The following is an 18199-nucleotide window of genomic DNA, read 5'->3' on the forward strand; positions in this document are numbered from 1 at the left end:
AACTTTACAATACGGAGACTAGTCCATTCCATCCTTGTACCTAGGCCCAAAAACAAATATTTCTTAGATCAAGGCACGAGACACTGAGTCGGAGATATCCAGCCTATGGGGGGACTGGGATGGGGCCCCACCTCCGTCTGTGACGTAATTATGCCAGCTACGCCATTTCACTAATGGGGAAGAAGCTGCCGTGGAATACGGAACTCCTAGGGTCTCCATCTCAAAGCTGAAGTTCACTTTAGATATCACCTTAGCCAAAGACAGGGGAGATGGTTGTTTCCAGGCCTGAGCTATAGCAGCTCTGGTTGCAATGAGCACCTGGCCCATCACATACCTGTCCCAGGAGGGAACAGAGGGGGGATAATGATGCAACAACGCAAGCTCTGGGGAAGGAGTTGTAGGATATCTAAAAACCCTAACCCGGCGTCCCAGGGAGCCGCGGCGAGGTCACAGGGGTGCCGCGGCCCGTGGTCATCTGCCTCGGGGAACGCCGAGCATTCCCCTCTGCCTACCACCCTCCCCCACGATTGGTCCTAGGCCGGCCGGCCGTCCGGCCGTCAGATTTAAAAAAAAAGAGTCCTCCCTGCACGGCGGGCGTGATGAAGTCACGCCCTAGTCATCACGCCCGACATTTTCAAAGAGCAGTGCAGCGAGGAGCGAGGAGCGAGGACACAAGCAAAGAACAGAAGAAAACCCCAGAACAGAAGAAGACAGAATAGAACTACAGAAGAAAGAAAGTCAAGTAAAAGGTAAGAAGAAAAAATGGATTTGAAAGGGGCAGAGCAAAAAAAAGTGATTCTCCATGAGGCACAGATGGCTACAAAAAGGGGCTCAGATGACTACAAAAAGGGGCACAGATGGCTACAAAAAGGGGCACAGATGGTTACATAAACAGGGGCACAGATGGCTACATAAACAGGGGCACAGATGGCTACAAAAAGGGGCACAGATGGCTACATATACAGGGGCACAGATGGCTACATAAACAGGGGCACCGATGGCTACAAAAAGGGGCACAGATGGCTTCATAAACAGGGGCACAGATGGCTACAAAAAGGGGCACAGATGGCTACAAAAAGAGGCACAGATGGCTACATAAACAGGGGCACAGATGGCTACAAAAAGGGGCACAGATGGCTACATAAACAGGGGCACAGATGGCTACATAAACAGGGGCACAGATGGCTACAAAAAGGGGCACAGATGGCTACATAAACAGGGGCACAGATGGCTACATAAACAGGGGCACAGATGGCTACAAAAAATACAAAAACGGGCACAGAGGTCACAGTGGGCTATAAATTAATGGGCACAGGTCACAGTGGGCTATAAATTAATGGGCACAGGTCACAGAGGGCTATATATAAAGGGGCACATGCTGAACGTATAAAGGGGCACATGTGATGATGAAGGGGCACAGTGTGATGGACATACTCTGCATTTATTTAAACAGCCTTTTTTGGTCATGTAAATTTTCTTCCTTTACCAATAACTATTATTACCTATATCTTTTACTTACAGTCATATCGTGATGTACATTTATAGGGGCATATTTTATATGAAATATTTTATAGCTTTTTAAATATGATTCTAAAGTCATTGAATTAAAAAAAAAAAAAAAAATATTCTTGTTCCCTCAATATTCCTATATATTTTTATGGTGCTTTATGAACAACTTGTCACTCCTTTAAGTGAGATGCTTGGCATTGAGATACATTTTAAAACATAAGGACACTGCTTATTTGTATTGAGATAAGCGCTCGTTAATGTAGGTATTCATGTAGGTATTCCCAGGCGCTCATTAATTTAGCTGACCAATAACTGTTGCAGATGGAGGAGAGCCATCAGTAGGTGATATACTTTGTACATATACAGCAATACTGTGGCGACACTATTCTGGGGTGCCACCCTGCACTGTTTCTGTTATTTGTGTGGTGTTGCTTCTGGGAAACGTGCAATTTTACTTGTATAGAAGCTACACAGGATTTGACTTGAACTAATAATAATTATTTTTAGGTGATTGCTTCAGGACAGAATTATTTTCTTGCACCAAGAATGGAAAAATTTTTGAACTTTGGAAAGAAGCGTGCTAGTGAAGAAAAAGATGGCGAACCACACACCAGTGGCAAAGTCGTGAAGAAAAGGAAACATCGCAGATACGACGATACTAACCTTGACTTGGGATTTACATCTGTCGATGTCAACCAGGAAGAGCGGCCACAGTGTGTATTATGCCTGAAAATATTGTCATCAGAAAGCATGATTCCAAGCAAACTGAAACACCATTTAGAGACCAATCACCCTGACATGGATAATAAATCACGCGATTACTTCATCAGAAGGTTAAAAGAATTGAAAGACCAAAAAGGTACATTTTTTAAGCAAGCATCAATACCAACAAATGCTTTGCTAGCATCCTACAAGGTGGCATATAGAGTTGCAAAGTGTAAAAAGCCTCACACCATCGCAGAAGAACTGATTTTACCGGCTGCAGAGGATATGGTCACCCTTATGGTTGTGGAATCAGCGGGAAAGCTGCTTTCAAAGGTACCTTTATCTAACAATACCATGAGTCGCAGAATACAACATATGGCTGAAGATCTGAATGACCAGCTGATTGAAAAAAAGAAAGGGAAGGAATCCGCACTACAACTAGAGGTAACAGACAGTAACAAGGATGCTCATTTGATTTGTTACACACGCTTTGTTGATGGTGAGAATCTTGTGGAAGACATTCTCTTTTGTAAAGGTATCACCGCAGGTACAAAGGCACAAGACTTGTTTCAGATCATTGACACTTTTATGAGTGAAAATAACTTAGACTGGACAAAGTGCTTTGGTGTCTGTACTGATGGTGGTCGTTCTATGTCAGGATGTTATGGAGGATTGCAAGCACTCATAAGAAGCAAAGCTCCTGATGCACTGTGGATCCACTGCATTATCCACAGGGAAGTCCTTGCATCAAAGTAACTGAGTCCTCCACTGAACGCAGTCATGGAAAGCGTGTTGAAAGTAGGGATGTGCACCGGCGACTTTTGAGGTCTCGTGTTTTGTGTTTTGGATCCGGATTTTCGTTATTTTTGAGGTTCGGATTTGTCTCGCAAAACACTTGACGAAAGGTCTCGGTTCGGATTTAAGGTATTGGATTCGGATTTTTTTTGAAAAAAAACATAAAAAGTTTAAAAATCAAGTTTTTGGGCTTATTTTCACTCCTAGGCTATTATTAACCTCAATAACATTCAATAACAAGCATTTCCACTAATTTACAGTGTATTCTGAACACCTCACAATATAGTTATTAGTCCAAAACGTTGCAAAAAGGTATCTTTCTGGACTGCGTAGAGGAGTGGGTCACCACAATATATCTTAAAAACCCTGAACTTTTATGATTCGCACCAATAATTGTACCTGGACTGCGTAGAGGAGTGGGTCACCACAATATCTTAAAAACCCTGAACTTTTATGATTCGCACCAATAATTGTACCTGGACTGCGTAGAGGAGTGGGTCACCACAATATCTTAAAAACCCTGAACTTTTATGATTCGCACCAATAATTGTACCTGGACTGCGTAGAGGAGTGGGTCACCACAATATCTTAAAAACCCTGAACTTTTATGATTCGCACCAATAATTGTACCTGGACTGCGTAGAGGAGTGGGTCACCACAATATATTAAAAACCCTGAACTTTTATGATTCGCACCAATAATTGTACCTGGACTGCGTAGAGGAGTGGGTCACCACAATATCTTAAAAACCCTGAACTTTTATGATTCGCACCAATAATTGTACCTGGACTGCGTAGAGGAGTGGGTCACCACAATATCTTAAAAACCCTGAACTTTTATGATTCGCACCAATAATTGTACCTGGACTGCGTAGAGGAGTGGGTCACCACAATATATTAAAAACCCTGAACTTTTATGATTCGCACCAATAATTGTACCTGGACTGCGTAGAGGAGTGGGTCACCACAATATCTTAAAAACCCTGAACTTTTATGATTCGCACCAATAATTGTACCTGGACTGCGTAGAGGAGTGGGTCACCACAATATCTTAAAAACCCTGAACTTTTATGATTCGCACCAATAATTGTACCTGGACTGCGTAGAGGAGTGGGTCACCACAATATCTTAAAAACCCTGAACTTTTATGATTCGCACCAATAATTGTACCTGGACTGCGTAGAGGAGTGGGTCACCACAATATATTAAAAACCCTGAACTTTTATGAATCGCACCAATAAATGTACCTGGACTGCGTAGAGGAGTGGGTCACCACAATATATATAATAAGAAAACCATCAACTTGTTTGATTCGCACCAATAAATGTACCTGGACTGCGTAGAGGAGTGGGTCACCACAATATATATAATAAGAAAACCATCAACTTGTTTGATTCGCACCAATAAATGTACCTGGACTGCGTAGAGGAGTGGGTCACCACAAGATATATTAAAAACCCTGAACTTTTATAAATCGCACCAATAAATGTACCTGGACTGCCTAGAGGAGTGGGCACTGGGCACCACAATAAAATATATAAAAAACCTTCAACAGGTCTGCATTACACTACACATACGGCTGCTCCTCCATCCTCTCCATCATATACATGTTGGAGTTTTAGCGTGTGACAACCTCTTGTTTTTGATAATGTCAGTGCATTTTGAATATTTTTCAATTTGCCCCACACCACTGAATGTACTTTATCTATGATACGCATCTATCTATCTTGACTGCGTAGTGTGGTGGCCCCGGTACACAATTTGGTACCGAGGCCACAGTATAATTAAAAAACCCTCCACGTGTCAGAATTCCACCAAACAAGTATCTGGACTGCGTAGTGGGGTGGCCCCGGTACCCAATTTGATACCGGGGCCACAATAAAATAAATACACCCTCCACGTGTCAGAATTCCACCAAACAAGTATCTGGACTGCGTAGTGGGGTGGCCCCGGTACCCAACTTGATACCGGGGCCACAATACCTCCTCCAAACATGCTACAGACAATTCGTCATTGAGATCCCATCAAGTATGTTAAAGACAGACAGGGTCCAAGTGTTATTAGTTGACTTTGTAAAGAAAAAAACTGTCCCTGTTGCACATAGTCGTGCAATGAAGACTTACTTTTTCATTTAAAGGCACGATCTTTCAAGTGTAGTGTTTGTAAGTCTAAGTCATATTATACTTTTGGTAAAATTGGTTTTTTTTGTTCCTCTTTATGTTAATTAATTAGTAATAGAATTAAAGTAGGAAATAGAATTTAATAGAATTAAAGTAGGAAATAGAGTGGTATAGAGTTGTAGTGTGGTATAGATAGAGTGGTCCACACAATATAATAATAAAACCCTCAACTGGTCTGAATTCCACCAAACAAGTATCTTGACTGCGTAGTGTGGTGGCCCCGGTACACAATTTGGTACCGAGGCCACAATATAATTAAAAAACCCTCCACGTGTCGGAATTCCACCAAACAAGTATCTGGACTGCATAGTGGGGTGGCCCCGGTACCCAATTTGATACCGGGGCCACAATACCTCCTCAAAACATGCTCCAGACAATTCGTCATTGACAGACCCCAGACAGACAGGGTCGTAGTGTTATTGTTTGACTTTGTAAACCCAAAAATATGTCCCTGTTGCACTTGCACATAGTCGTGCAATGAAGACTGACTTTTTCATTTAAAGGCACGATCTTTCAAGTGTAGTGTTTGTAAGTCTAAGTCATATTATACTTTTGGTAAAATTGGTTTTTTTTGTTCCTCTTTATGTTAATTAATTAGTAATAGAATTAAAGTAGGAAATAGAATTTAATAGAATTAAAGTAGGAAATAGAGTGGTATAGAGTTGTAGTGTGGTATAGATAGAGTGGTCCACACAATATAATAATAAAACCCTCAACTGGTCTGAATTCCACCAAACAAGTATCTTGACTGCGTAGTGTGGTGGCCCCGGTACACAATTTGGTACCGAGGCCACAATATAATTAAAAAACCCTCCACGTGTCGGAATTCCACCAAACAAGTATCTGGACTGCATAGTGGGGTGGCCCCGGTACCCAATTTGATACCGGGGCCACAATACCTCCTCAAAACATGCTCCAGACAATTCGTCATTGACAGACCCCAGACAGACAGGGTCGTAGTGTTATTGTTTGACTTTGTAAACCCAAAAAAATGTCCCTGTTGCACTTGCACATAGTCGTGCAATGAAGACTGACTTTTTCATTTAAAGGCACGATCTTTAAAGTGTCAGAAAGAGAGAGAAGACACAGGAGAGGAGAGTTGTAGCTGGGGACCTGGGGTGGAAGCTCCCAGGCTCCCCCAGCATTGCCTGGAAGTCTGAGCGTGGTGACTGAGCCAGGGCAAGGAATGTGTGCCCTGGATGAGGGGGAGAACTCCATGCCACTATAGTGAACCCAAGAGAGAGGGGGACACTGCACATGGAAGAGGCCCTGGAGTGAGGGCTGCTACAAGAGGCATGGTAGCTGTAGTGTCAGATCCTGAGGCTGAGAGTACACAGAGTGACGTGTCAGAGCACAGGAGACATTATCCCCGCAGAGGAGGGATGAGCTGCAGTTGAGAGGTCTGCTGTTGAAATAGGACATGCACACTTTAACAAACCAATCATTTCAGCGACAGGGCCTACCAAACAACTTTGACTGAAATGATTGGTTTGTTTGGGCCCCCACACCAAAAAAGCTATTCATCTCTCCCTGTACAGACTAAACAGGCTCTACTGAGGCAAGATGTCGTCCTCATCCTCAACCTCTGATTCCTCTCCCCCTACAGTGTGTACTTCCTCCTCATCACACATTATCAATTCGTCCCCGCTGGACTCCACAACCACAGGTCCCTCTGTAGTATCTGGAGGGCAGTGCTGTACTTCATTGAGGAATTGATTATTCATTTTTATAAACATCATTTTTTCAACGTTGTGAGGAAGCAACCTCCTTCGCCGCTCACTGACCAGGTTCCCCGCTGCACTAAAAACTCTTTCCGAGTACACACTGGAGGGGGGACAACTCAGGTAAAATAGAGCCAGTTTGTACAGGGGCTTCCAAACTGCCTTTTTTTCCTGCCAGTAACAATATGGACTGTCTGACATGTCTACTTGGATGGTGTCAGCAAAGTAATCATCCACAATTTTTTCTATTGTCACAGCATCCAATGCAGCGAGAGTAGACATGTCTGCAATGGTTGGCAGGTCCTTCAGTCCGGACCAGATGTTATCAGCATCCCCGCCAGTGCCTCTTTTGGGAAAACTGAGCTTTTTCCTCGCAGCCATAGATGTGGAAGAAAATGAGGGTGGAGCTGTTGGCATGTCACGGTCCTCTTCAGAGGACAATCTCCTGACCAGCAGGTCTTTGCACCGCTGTAGATTTGTGTCCGCCGGAAACAGAGACACAACATACGCTTTAAACCGAGGATCGAGCACGGTGGCCAGAATGTATTCCTCTGACTTTAAAAGAGTGACCACCCTCTGATCCTGGCAAAGCGTACGAAGGGCTACATCCACAAGAGCTACATGCTTGCTGTAATCGCAATGGCTTACCAGCTCCTCCCTCACTTTCTCCAGCTGCTTCTGCAACAGCCTGATCAGGGGAATGACCTGACTCAAGCTGGCAGTGTCGGAACTGACTTCTCGTGTGGCAAGTTCAAATGGCTGCAGAACCTTGCACAACACGGAAATCAGTCTCCACTGCGCTTGACTCAGGCGCATCCCCACTCCTTTGCCTATGTCGTAGGTGGCTGTGTAGGCCTGAATGGCCTTTTGCTGCTCCTCCATCCTCTGCAGCATATAGAGGGTGGAGTTCCAGCGCGTCACAACCTCTTGTTTGAGGTGATGGCAGGGCAGGTTCAAGCTTTTTTGATGTGCCTCTAGTCTGCGGTAGGCACTGGCTGAATGCCGAAAGTGTCCAGCAATTTTGCGGGCCACCGCAAGCATCTCCTGCACACCCCTGTCACTCTTGAGGTAATGCTGCACCACCAAATTAATGGTGTGGGCAAAACATGGGACGTGCTGGAAATTGCCCATATTTAATGCCCGCACAATGTTACTGGCATTGTCTGACACCACAAATCCCCATGAGAGTCTAAGTGGGGTAAGCCACTGGGAGATAATTTCCCTCATTTTCTCTAATATGTTGTCAGCGTTGTGCCTCTTATTAAAGCCTGTAATGCACAATGTTGCCTGCCTTTGCATGAGCAGCCATTTTGTAGATGCTGCTACTGATGCAGCTGTTGCTGTTGCTGCGGAAGGGGATGCATCTACCCAGTGGGCTGTCACAGTCATATAGTCCTTCGTTTGCCCAGAACCACTTGTCCACATGTCCGTGGTTAAGTGGACAGTGGGTACAACCGCATTTTTAAGAGCACTGAGGACACTTGATCGTACTTCTCTGTACATTTTTGGTATCGCCTGCCTAGTGAAGTGGAATCTCGAGGGGATTTGGTACCGGGGACACAATACCTCCATCAACCCTCTAAATCCCACTCCACTGATGGCGGACACCGGGCGCACGTCTAACACCAACATTGCAGTTACAGCCGCAGTTATACGCTTTGCAATAGGGTGACTACTATCGTATTTGGTGGTCATGGCAAACGACTGTTGGACGGTCAATTGTTTGGTGAAAGACTTAGCGGTCTTACGACTTCCCCTCTGGGAAGATGACCGACTAACAGCAGCAACAGCAGCAGTGGCAGTAGTAGGCGTACCGCTGCAGGATTCCTCGGATGAATCCCGTATTGAGGAGGACTCAGTCTGGCTGGTGACTTGGGCTGCAGGACTGAATCTGATGGAGATTGTGGAGGAAGTTGACGAGGAGGGTGTTGCTGGTGTGTATCCAACTGGACCACGGGATTTAGGTGTCCCTGTACCGATGAGGGTCCTAGCCCCAGTTCCTGAACTAACCACTGAACTATGAAGGTTATTCAGGTGACGTATAAGGGAGGATGTTCCTAGGTGGGCAAGATCCTTACCCCTGCTTATTTGAGCTTTACATAAGCTACATATTGCCATACATTGGTTGTCTGGATTTGGATAAAAATAACTCCAGACCGAAGAGGTGCATTTTTTGGTCTTCTGACCAGGCATGACGATGGGCTTTTTCATCCCATGGACATCAGCTGTTTCCCCCCCTGGTGCCTCATTTACAATAACCACATCACCATCCTCATCATCAAGTTCCTCCACAGCGCCAGCTACATCATCAATAGCCTCCTCCCGAGCCACCTCTTCCCGTACAGTGATGGGAAGGTCAGGCTTGACAACCACCAACACCCTTGGACTCGCCTTGGGGATTTGTGATAATTTCTCTTTAGAAGGCAGAGTTGTTTGCTGTTTTGTTGCTGACAGCATAACTCTCTTCAATTTTTTGTAGGGGGGGGAGGAGGAGGAGGGCTAAGATCCGTGGGTGAAGCTGAACCACTAGTCATGAACACGGGCCAGGGCCTAAGCCGTTCCTTGCCACTCCGTGTCGTAAATGGCATATTGGCAACTTTACGTTTCTCCTCAGATGATTTTAAGTTTCTCTTTTTGCTACTTTTTCTTAACTTGGGCTTTTTGGATTTTACATGCCCGGTACTACGAGATTGGGCATCGGGCTTGGAAGACGACGTTGATGGCATTTCATCGTCTATGTCATGACTAGTGGCAGCAGCTTCAGCATTAGGAGGAAGTGGGTCTTGATCTTTCCCTACTTTATCCTCCAAATTTTTGGTCTCCATTATATGTAGCACAAGATACTGCAGAATGTGTGAACTTGGTAATATTGCAGTACCAATGGACTTATACTGCTGGATTGGTTTTGCAAATTTGGTTATAATTATTATATATTTTTTTTTTTTTTTTTTTTTACTTTTTTTTTATTTTTAAAAAACTTGGGAATAGTGGGGAAATAACTATGCCCTTAGAAGCACAGAGCACAGGACACAGCACCACTGGACTGAACAGGACACGGCACAGGACCCAGCAGCACTACGGAACTCAGCAGGACAGAGCACAGGACACAGCACCACTGGACTGATACTGCAGAATGTGTGAACTTGGTAATATTGCAGTACCAATGGACTTATAATGCTGGATTGGTTTTGCAAATTTGGTTATAATTATTATATATTTTTTTTTTTTTAATTTTTTATTATTTTTTACTTTTTTTTTATTTTTTAAAAACTTGGGAATAATGGGGAAATAACTATGCCCTTAGAAGCACAGAGCACAGGACCCAGCAGCACTACGGAACTCAGCAGGACAGAGCACAGGACACAGCACCACTGGACTGATACTGCAGAATGTGTAAACTTTGTAATATTGCAGTACCACTGGACTTTTACTGCTGAATGTGTGAACTTGGTAATATTGCAGTACCAATGGGCTTATACTGCAGGATTGGTTGTGAAAATTTTGTGGTAATTAAAAAATATTAAAGTAGTTTTTGGTATTTTTTAAAAAAACTTTTTTTTATTTTTTTAAACACAGGGGAATATTGGGGAAATAACTATGCCCTTAGAAGCACAGAGCACAGGACACAGCACCACTGGACTGAACAGGACACAGCACAGGACCCAGCAGCACCACTGACCTCAGAAGGACAGAGCACAGCACACAGCACCACTGGACTGATACTGCAGAACACAGCACAGCACAGCACAGCACAGCACAGCACAGCACAGCACAGCACAGCACTAAACAGCACAGCACAGCACTAAACAGCACAGCACAGCACAGAACTAAACAGCACAGAACTAAACAGCACAGAACTAAACAGCACAGAGGACCACCTAACACACCCTCCCTCTACCCTGATCAATGCCCGAGTGAAGATGGCGGCGACTAGCGGGGAATTTATAGGATCCGAGTATCGCGAGATCCGACAACGGGATTATGAGTCAGAGCCTCAGTTTCACTTTTGAATTTGGCGCCAATACCCGGATCTGTCTCGGATCCGACTCGGATCCGCAACGTTCGGGTGGGCTCGGATTTCAGAAATCGGAGCGCGCTCATCCCTAGTTGAAAGTGGTGAACTTCATCAAAACTCGGCCACAGAAGGCAAGGTTTTTTAAAAAAATGTGTGAGGATATGGGCTCTGAGTGCACATCTTTGTTATATTACTGTAGCTCGCGATGGCTCTCCTGTGGCAATGTACTTTCCCGTGTTTTTGAATTACGGCAGGAACTTTACTCCTATCTGGAAGAAAAAGTACACGAGTGTGCAAATAATTTCCTGGATACTGACTTTTTATGTAAATTAGCATACCTGTGCGATCTATTTGACAAGCTGAATTCATTGAATCTCTCACTACAGGGAAGTAACACACACATTCTTAAACTTTCTGAGAAGGTAACAGCTTTTAGAAAAAAACTGCTTCTATGGAAAAGAAAATTAAATGAAGATGGTTACAATGACTGTTTCCCCCAGTTGCATCAGTTTGTTACATCTAATGATGCTAACTTGACACATGACCTTAAATCAGTGTTTGAGCAGCACCTTACAAAGCTCAGTGACTGGTTTGAAAAATATTTTCCAGAAAACATGGAGAAATTTCTATGGATCCAAGACCCATTCAGTACGAATGCACCATCTGAATTCACTTCTACAGAAGAAGAAAAACTCATTGAGCTCTCCTGTGACAAGTCTTTAAAAGTAAAATTTAGCAGCATGGGACTTGAAGAGTTTTGGATATCCATTAAAGATGAATATCCAATGCTAAGTACTAAAGCACAGCGAATCCTAGTTCCATTTGCAACCACATATCTGTGTGAAGCTGGGTTTTCAGCTGTTGCTGTAATCAAAAGCAAATATCGTTCAAAAATTAATGTTGAACAGGAAATGAGGGTGGCAGTGTCCAAGCTGATTCCAAGGTTTGAAAAGTTGTGTAGTGCACAACAGGCACACACCTCCCATTAATAAATAATAATAAGTTTTGTATTTTTATACAATTCTTTAATAACCAACACATTTTTGTACATATTGTTGTTTTATTTTGTTTGAGTGTTAATGAGTGCTGTAAATTGTTCTTTTGCAATAAATATATTTTTTTTCCACAATTTTCGTTGGATTTATGTGTATTAGTTTTGCAAACAACTTAATAAGTATTTCTGTCCTGACCAAAATACTTATTACGTTATTTTGACCCAAATACTTAAAAATTGTGACTACCACGTAATTATTTTGACTTAGGGGTGCCTTGAAAATTTTTAGGAGGCCATAAGGGTGCCGCGAACTGAGAAAGTTTGGGAACCACTGCCCTAACCAACAACTGGAAAACCTCTAACCACAGGGGTTGTAGGACTGGGCATGCCCAAAAAATATGGAATATATCCCCTCTCTCAGTGCAATTACGCCAACATGTCGGGGCTACTGAGGCCCAAATTTTGTGCAGTTTCTCAGGGGTCACGTACAATCTATTCAGAAGCTTCACCAACATTTCAGTATGATTAAGGCATTTAGACATTGTGAAAGAGTTTCGAAAAATACGTTCCCATTCCTCCTCCGTGAATACTACCTGGAGATCTACCTCCCATTGGAGTTGAAGTTTTGATTTGGTGATAACGACTTGCAAAGTTAAAATATTATACCAGGTAGTTATACTAGCTTTGTTGTTACTCTTTGTCAGGTATACTTGATATATAGCCGTGGGGGAACCTATGACTATACCTCTGAATGAGGGCTCTGACAGCCAGTGTCTAAGCTGAAGAAATTTATAAAAGTCGCTCTTCGGCAAATGATATTGTTCACTCAACTGAGAAAAATACCAACCATTATTTAACCATTTTCTGATCCCTACTCATTACCAGCTCTATACAGCAAATTGTTTTAATGGTATAGCAAGGCGCACCTTTAGCTGGCCTAATGGCCTTCTCTACACCATTAACTTCAACCACATTTTCCAAAACATTTTAAAGAGAGGCATCATTAAGCTGGTCACATGCACAGTCTCTTAGAGAAACAATTGGATATTACCAACCAGTCAATATCCTTGTCTGGAGTTGTGGAGACCCCATCTATAACATTCCTTAACAGCGACAGAGATGTATTGTTCCTTCACCATTCCAGCTGCCATGCCTTTTCTGAATATGGAAAAGAGTTGTCGCGGACAATGGCGGCTACCACAGTAACCATCTGGTCTTTTACAGTGACTGGCAAGAGTGTCCTCTCATTTTCTTCGGTGGTACCATGGATACACAATACTTTAACTCTGGCAAGCCTGGCAGCTATGGCCTCTGGCATAGCAGAGCTAGAAACTAAAGTGAGTTCACTTACAAAATCCACCAAAGCTAAACTTAAATATTAATTTACTAGTACAGTTACTCCTAACAGAAAAGGACTGCCTACTGAAGGATTCATGTTGCAGCAGGATATACCCTAGTGACCATGGCAACAGAGCAGTCCATGCAACGTAGGACATTGGGCCTGCAAGTGGCCTGATTCAGCAAACTTAAAGCATAGCAGCCTTAACTCATATCATCTCGGCAGTATCAGGGACTCCCCTCAAAAGGAACATGTCTGAGGTTTGGACATTTATTGCAGCACTTCAAACCTCTCCACCACAGTAGCAAGTTATTCACATGACTGTGGATTTGACTGCAGTACCCACCTTTACAACCCCCAGTCCAAACCATGGCTAGAGTGGTCTATGATCAGGATTTCGTTCATCCAAATGGGACATTGTTTATCAGGCTCCAGCCAACTTTTGAGAATTTTGGAGAGATTGGATAGTTATGACCAAACTGTTTTTTCTGCAACAAAGCACCATTCATGGAAACAACACCAATGCAGACTAATGTTTCAGCCTTCAAGTTCAGATAGTCGGAAGTCTCTGCCTCTTTCAAGTACATGTAAGTTTGCTGGGCTTAGCGGGCCGGATAAGGTGCCAGTTTCTCAGTCTAAACTTCAGGTGTTAAATTGGCCCTTTTTGCAGCCCTCTCAAAGGATACCAGGTATGCTTTCACATTGTCAAAAGCTGACATGTTCTTATCTGTAGACCCACATCAGACTGAGTAAACATATCACGGCTCATCTGGTCCACTTGCTCCTGCTGAAGCCTGGTATTTTATTCATGCATCTCTGCTACCAGTAGCACCTGTCTCTGCTGTTTCGGGTGCAAGTTGGCTAGGTTCACAAGAGCCTTGAAAACTTCCTCCATATGAACTAGATTCTGGGTAAGGAAGTGGAATCTTGCTTCCCTGAGCATACCACTATGACACCACTGTGATAAAGACACCATGTAGTTGAAAAGACACAGTTCAGATGGTTCAATGTTCTTGATATATTTTAACAGGGTAGCAGAAAATATGAACCCTTTACCCTAAAAGACAAAACAGACTTGCAGCCTTAGCACTGACTAACACAGTAACACTGTTTAGTCATCGGCCCACTAGTTAGGCATTGGTCGCAACACCCCTAACAAAAGCACACACTTAAATACCAAACTTCCAACCAAGCACTAATCTAATCACCCATTAATCATAAGGCTTTCATCTCTGTAGGTTTACACTATGTGTATGTCTGTGTGAGGCTTTCTACACACTGAACCCTGTCTCACACCACTTTCAGCCTGAGCTGTCTTGGGAATAGCTCTCTTTGCCACATTATTATTATATATTATTATATAATTTCAAAAAAGAAAATAACATTCATTTGACTTTATCGGCTAAACCTCAGTCTTTATACACCTCAGTTATTTCAATATAGCAACACACATATAAAGTTACTTTTTTTTCTGATGTAGCTTAAAAGTGAATACATTTATTTGACTTCAAACTCCCTTGAGGACTGAATGCTTCACTTTATTCAACTCTATTCAGCACTGCAAATGTTTACACCTCCAGCCTCCTTGATTCATCCTCAATTTTTTAGTACACTATTTCACATTGTGCACTACATAAATCTTTTTTGAATCTATTAAAATATTATTTACTTTAAAAAAAATAGGTGATATGTTAAAATACTATAAACACTTAGGCTTCAACTGAAATATGCTGAGAAAGGTTGAATTAAATTGAATATAAATTTGCTGAGCATAGCTTGTAACATGTGAAAGTGATAGCTTTAATAAATCTAATTATATTAAAAATATGCATTATTCATAAAAGGTGCTTTGATTTAGAAAGATATAGATTTAGACGTTAGTTTGTCGACAACCTTTGTAGTAACAAAATTAAATGTGCACTTTTCATTTCATACTTTATTCCTGTATCACTGTTTTTAATCATGTAGTGCATTTATGCTGTCTGATTTGCTAAGGTCCTATGCCTATTACCCTCTCATGTGCCCCCATGCCATACTTTTTACATGCAGCACTTATATGCTGGAATAAAATACAATTTCCAGTTAGATTAATCCTTACCTAATAATTATTTCATTGTTAGCCTTACCTAAAAACCTTAATACGAAAATATATAACATTCTTTGAGTATTATGCTTTTAGTTCTCTTTGTTTAATAGTAACCTCTACCATTTACTCCTTCCTTTCACAATATACAGTCATGGCCAAAATTTTTGAGAATGACACAAATATTATTTTTCACAAAGTCTGCTGCCTCAGATTTTATGATTGCAAATTGCATATACTCCAGAATGTCATGAAGAATAGATCAGATAAATTGCAATTCGCTTCAAAGTCCCTCTGGCAATGAACTTTATCCTATAAACACACAAAAGGACCAACTGACATCAGGTCAATGATTCTCATATTAACAGAGGTGAGAGTGTTGATGAAGACAAGGCTGGAGATCACTTTGTTATGCTGATTGAGTTATAACAACAGACTGGAAGCTTTAAAAGGAGGGTAGTGCTTGAAATAATTGTTCTTCCTCATGGCTATCTGCAAGGAAACACGTGCAGTCATCTTTGCTTTGCACAAAAAGGGCTTCACAGGCAAGGATATTGCTGCTAGTAAGATTGCACCTAAATCAACCATTTATCGGATCATCAAGAACTTCAAGGAGAGAGGTTCAATAGTTGGGAAGATGTCTCCAAAAGTTGATTCAGCTGCAGGATCGAGGCATCACCAGTGCAGAGCTTGCTCAGGAATGGCAACAGGCATGTGTGAGTGCATCTGCACGCACAGTGAGGCATAGACTATTGGAGGATGGCCTGGTGTCAAGAAGGCTAGCAAGAAAGACTGGGGTAAAGTCATTTTCTATGATAATTCACATATCAGATTGTCTGGGCCATCTGAAAAAATGCTTGTCCAGAGAAGGAAAGGTGAGCACTACAATCAGTCCTGTGGCATTCCAACAGTAAAGCATCTTGAGACCATTCATGTGTGGGGTTACTTCTCAGCCAAGGGAGTGTGGTTACTCACAATTTTTACTAAGAACACAGCCATGAATAAAGAATGGTACCAAAACATCCTCCAAGAACAAGTTCTCCAAACCATCCAAGAACAGTTTGGTGACGAACAATGCCTTTTCCAGCATAATGGAGCAAATTGCCATAAGGCTTGGGGATCAAAAGATCAAAATTTTGGGTCCATGGCCAGGAAACTCCACAGGCCTTATTCCCATTGAGAACTTGTGGTGAATCCTTAAGAGGGGGGTGGACAAACAAAAACCCACAAATCAAATCCTGACAAACTCCAAGCCTTGACTTGGCAAGAATCGGCAGCCATCAATCATTATGTGGCCCAGAAGTTGATTGACAGCATGCCACTGATGCCAGGGTGAATTGCAGAGGTCTTCAAAAAGAAGGGTCAACACTGCAAATATTGACTCTTTGCATAAACTTAACGTAATTTTCAATAAAAAAACTTTAAAGTTATGAAATGCTTGTAATATTACTTCAGTATACCATAGCAACATCTGACTAAAAGGTCTAAAAACAATGAAGCAGCAAACTTTGTAAAAAATCAATTCACGTCTGGCCATGTCCGTATTTACAGTGGTCTAAGAAGTTAACACTAATCTTCTCCTACTCCTCTTGCTCCACTTTCCACAAATATCTACCTCCTCCACAACACATATTTTTTATTTCTGCATTTGCAGAGAAACTAGATGAATAGTCTGTACAAGTTTGTTGGTCCCATATCAAATAGGGCCTTCTCTTCTGCTTCAGCATACACTGCAGCATTGCTACTATTGTATTTTCATTTTCTCTGTCATAATTTATGTATGTGGAATTAGAAGATCCCCTAAAAATTAAAGATAATAATAATTGTAACAATCCGATTTTAAATACAGAATATAGGTGTTAAGATCAAGGCTAGGATGTGGAACTAATGTGCCTATGGTGACTGTAATGAGCTCAATCACCCCCTCAGCTATAGCTAAACGATTCCTGGCAAGGTATGGATTCCACTATGAGGATACCATAAGTCACAACCCCCAAAAAAGTCTCAAAGCAAAGACAAACCCCTAAGGCAAGAATGCAATCAGAGTAAAAAAACAATGACAACAAAAAAGATGGTAGTCATGCTCAGGCGGGGTTAGAACCTGAGAATAAAACGTTATTGTAGAAGAGAGCATGTTACCCTGTTGATTAGGAAAAAAATGAGCATATTAAAATACCATTCATAGGGAAATAAACAAAATCAATGAGACACACTTAACCACAAGCATACAGATCACAAGAAAACACCTAAACAGTTTAGCTATAAACAGTGGCAAGAGGTGTACACATGAACTTAAGAAGATGGGAGCCTGTGTTCTTTTGAATAGGCAATTGGCATTCAAAGAGATAGAGAAGAAGTAAAAGAACACAGCCAGTATGTCACAATAATGTAGATTTTGACCATAAGGCAGGTGTAACCAGTAATAGTTAGGTAATATAGATAGCACACACTCATAGGAACATCCAAAGCTTGGCCAATGTTAGTATCCGCTCAAGAATAAACTTCCTGGGAAAGTGATTGTGGCTGGAGCACTTATAAATAACTTATTCTATAAATATATTGACATTTTTAGTGCAGTAAGCTAATTTATATCATTACAAATGTACTGATTTATATCATATTGTGTTGCCCTTTCGTATAGGAAATGTATTTATTTCTGAGACAGTACCAGGGGAGAAAATTCACTTTTCATCATCATCATCCTCTATTTATATAGCGCTACTAATTCCAGAGCGCTGTAGAGAGAACTCACTTACACTAGCTCTTGCCTCATTGGAGCTTATAGTCTAAATTCCCTAACATACACACACAGACAGCCAGAGAGACACTAGGGTCAATTTTGGTAGCAGACAATTAGCC

The sequence above is a fragment of the Mixophyes fleayi genome, chromosome 1 (genome assembly GCF_038048845.1).
Source record: "Mixophyes fleayi isolate aMixFle1 chromosome 1, aMixFle1.hap1, whole genome shotgun sequence".
Classification (NCBI taxonomy): domain Eukaryota; kingdom Metazoa; phylum Chordata; class Amphibia; order Anura; family Limnodynastidae; genus Mixophyes; species Mixophyes fleayi.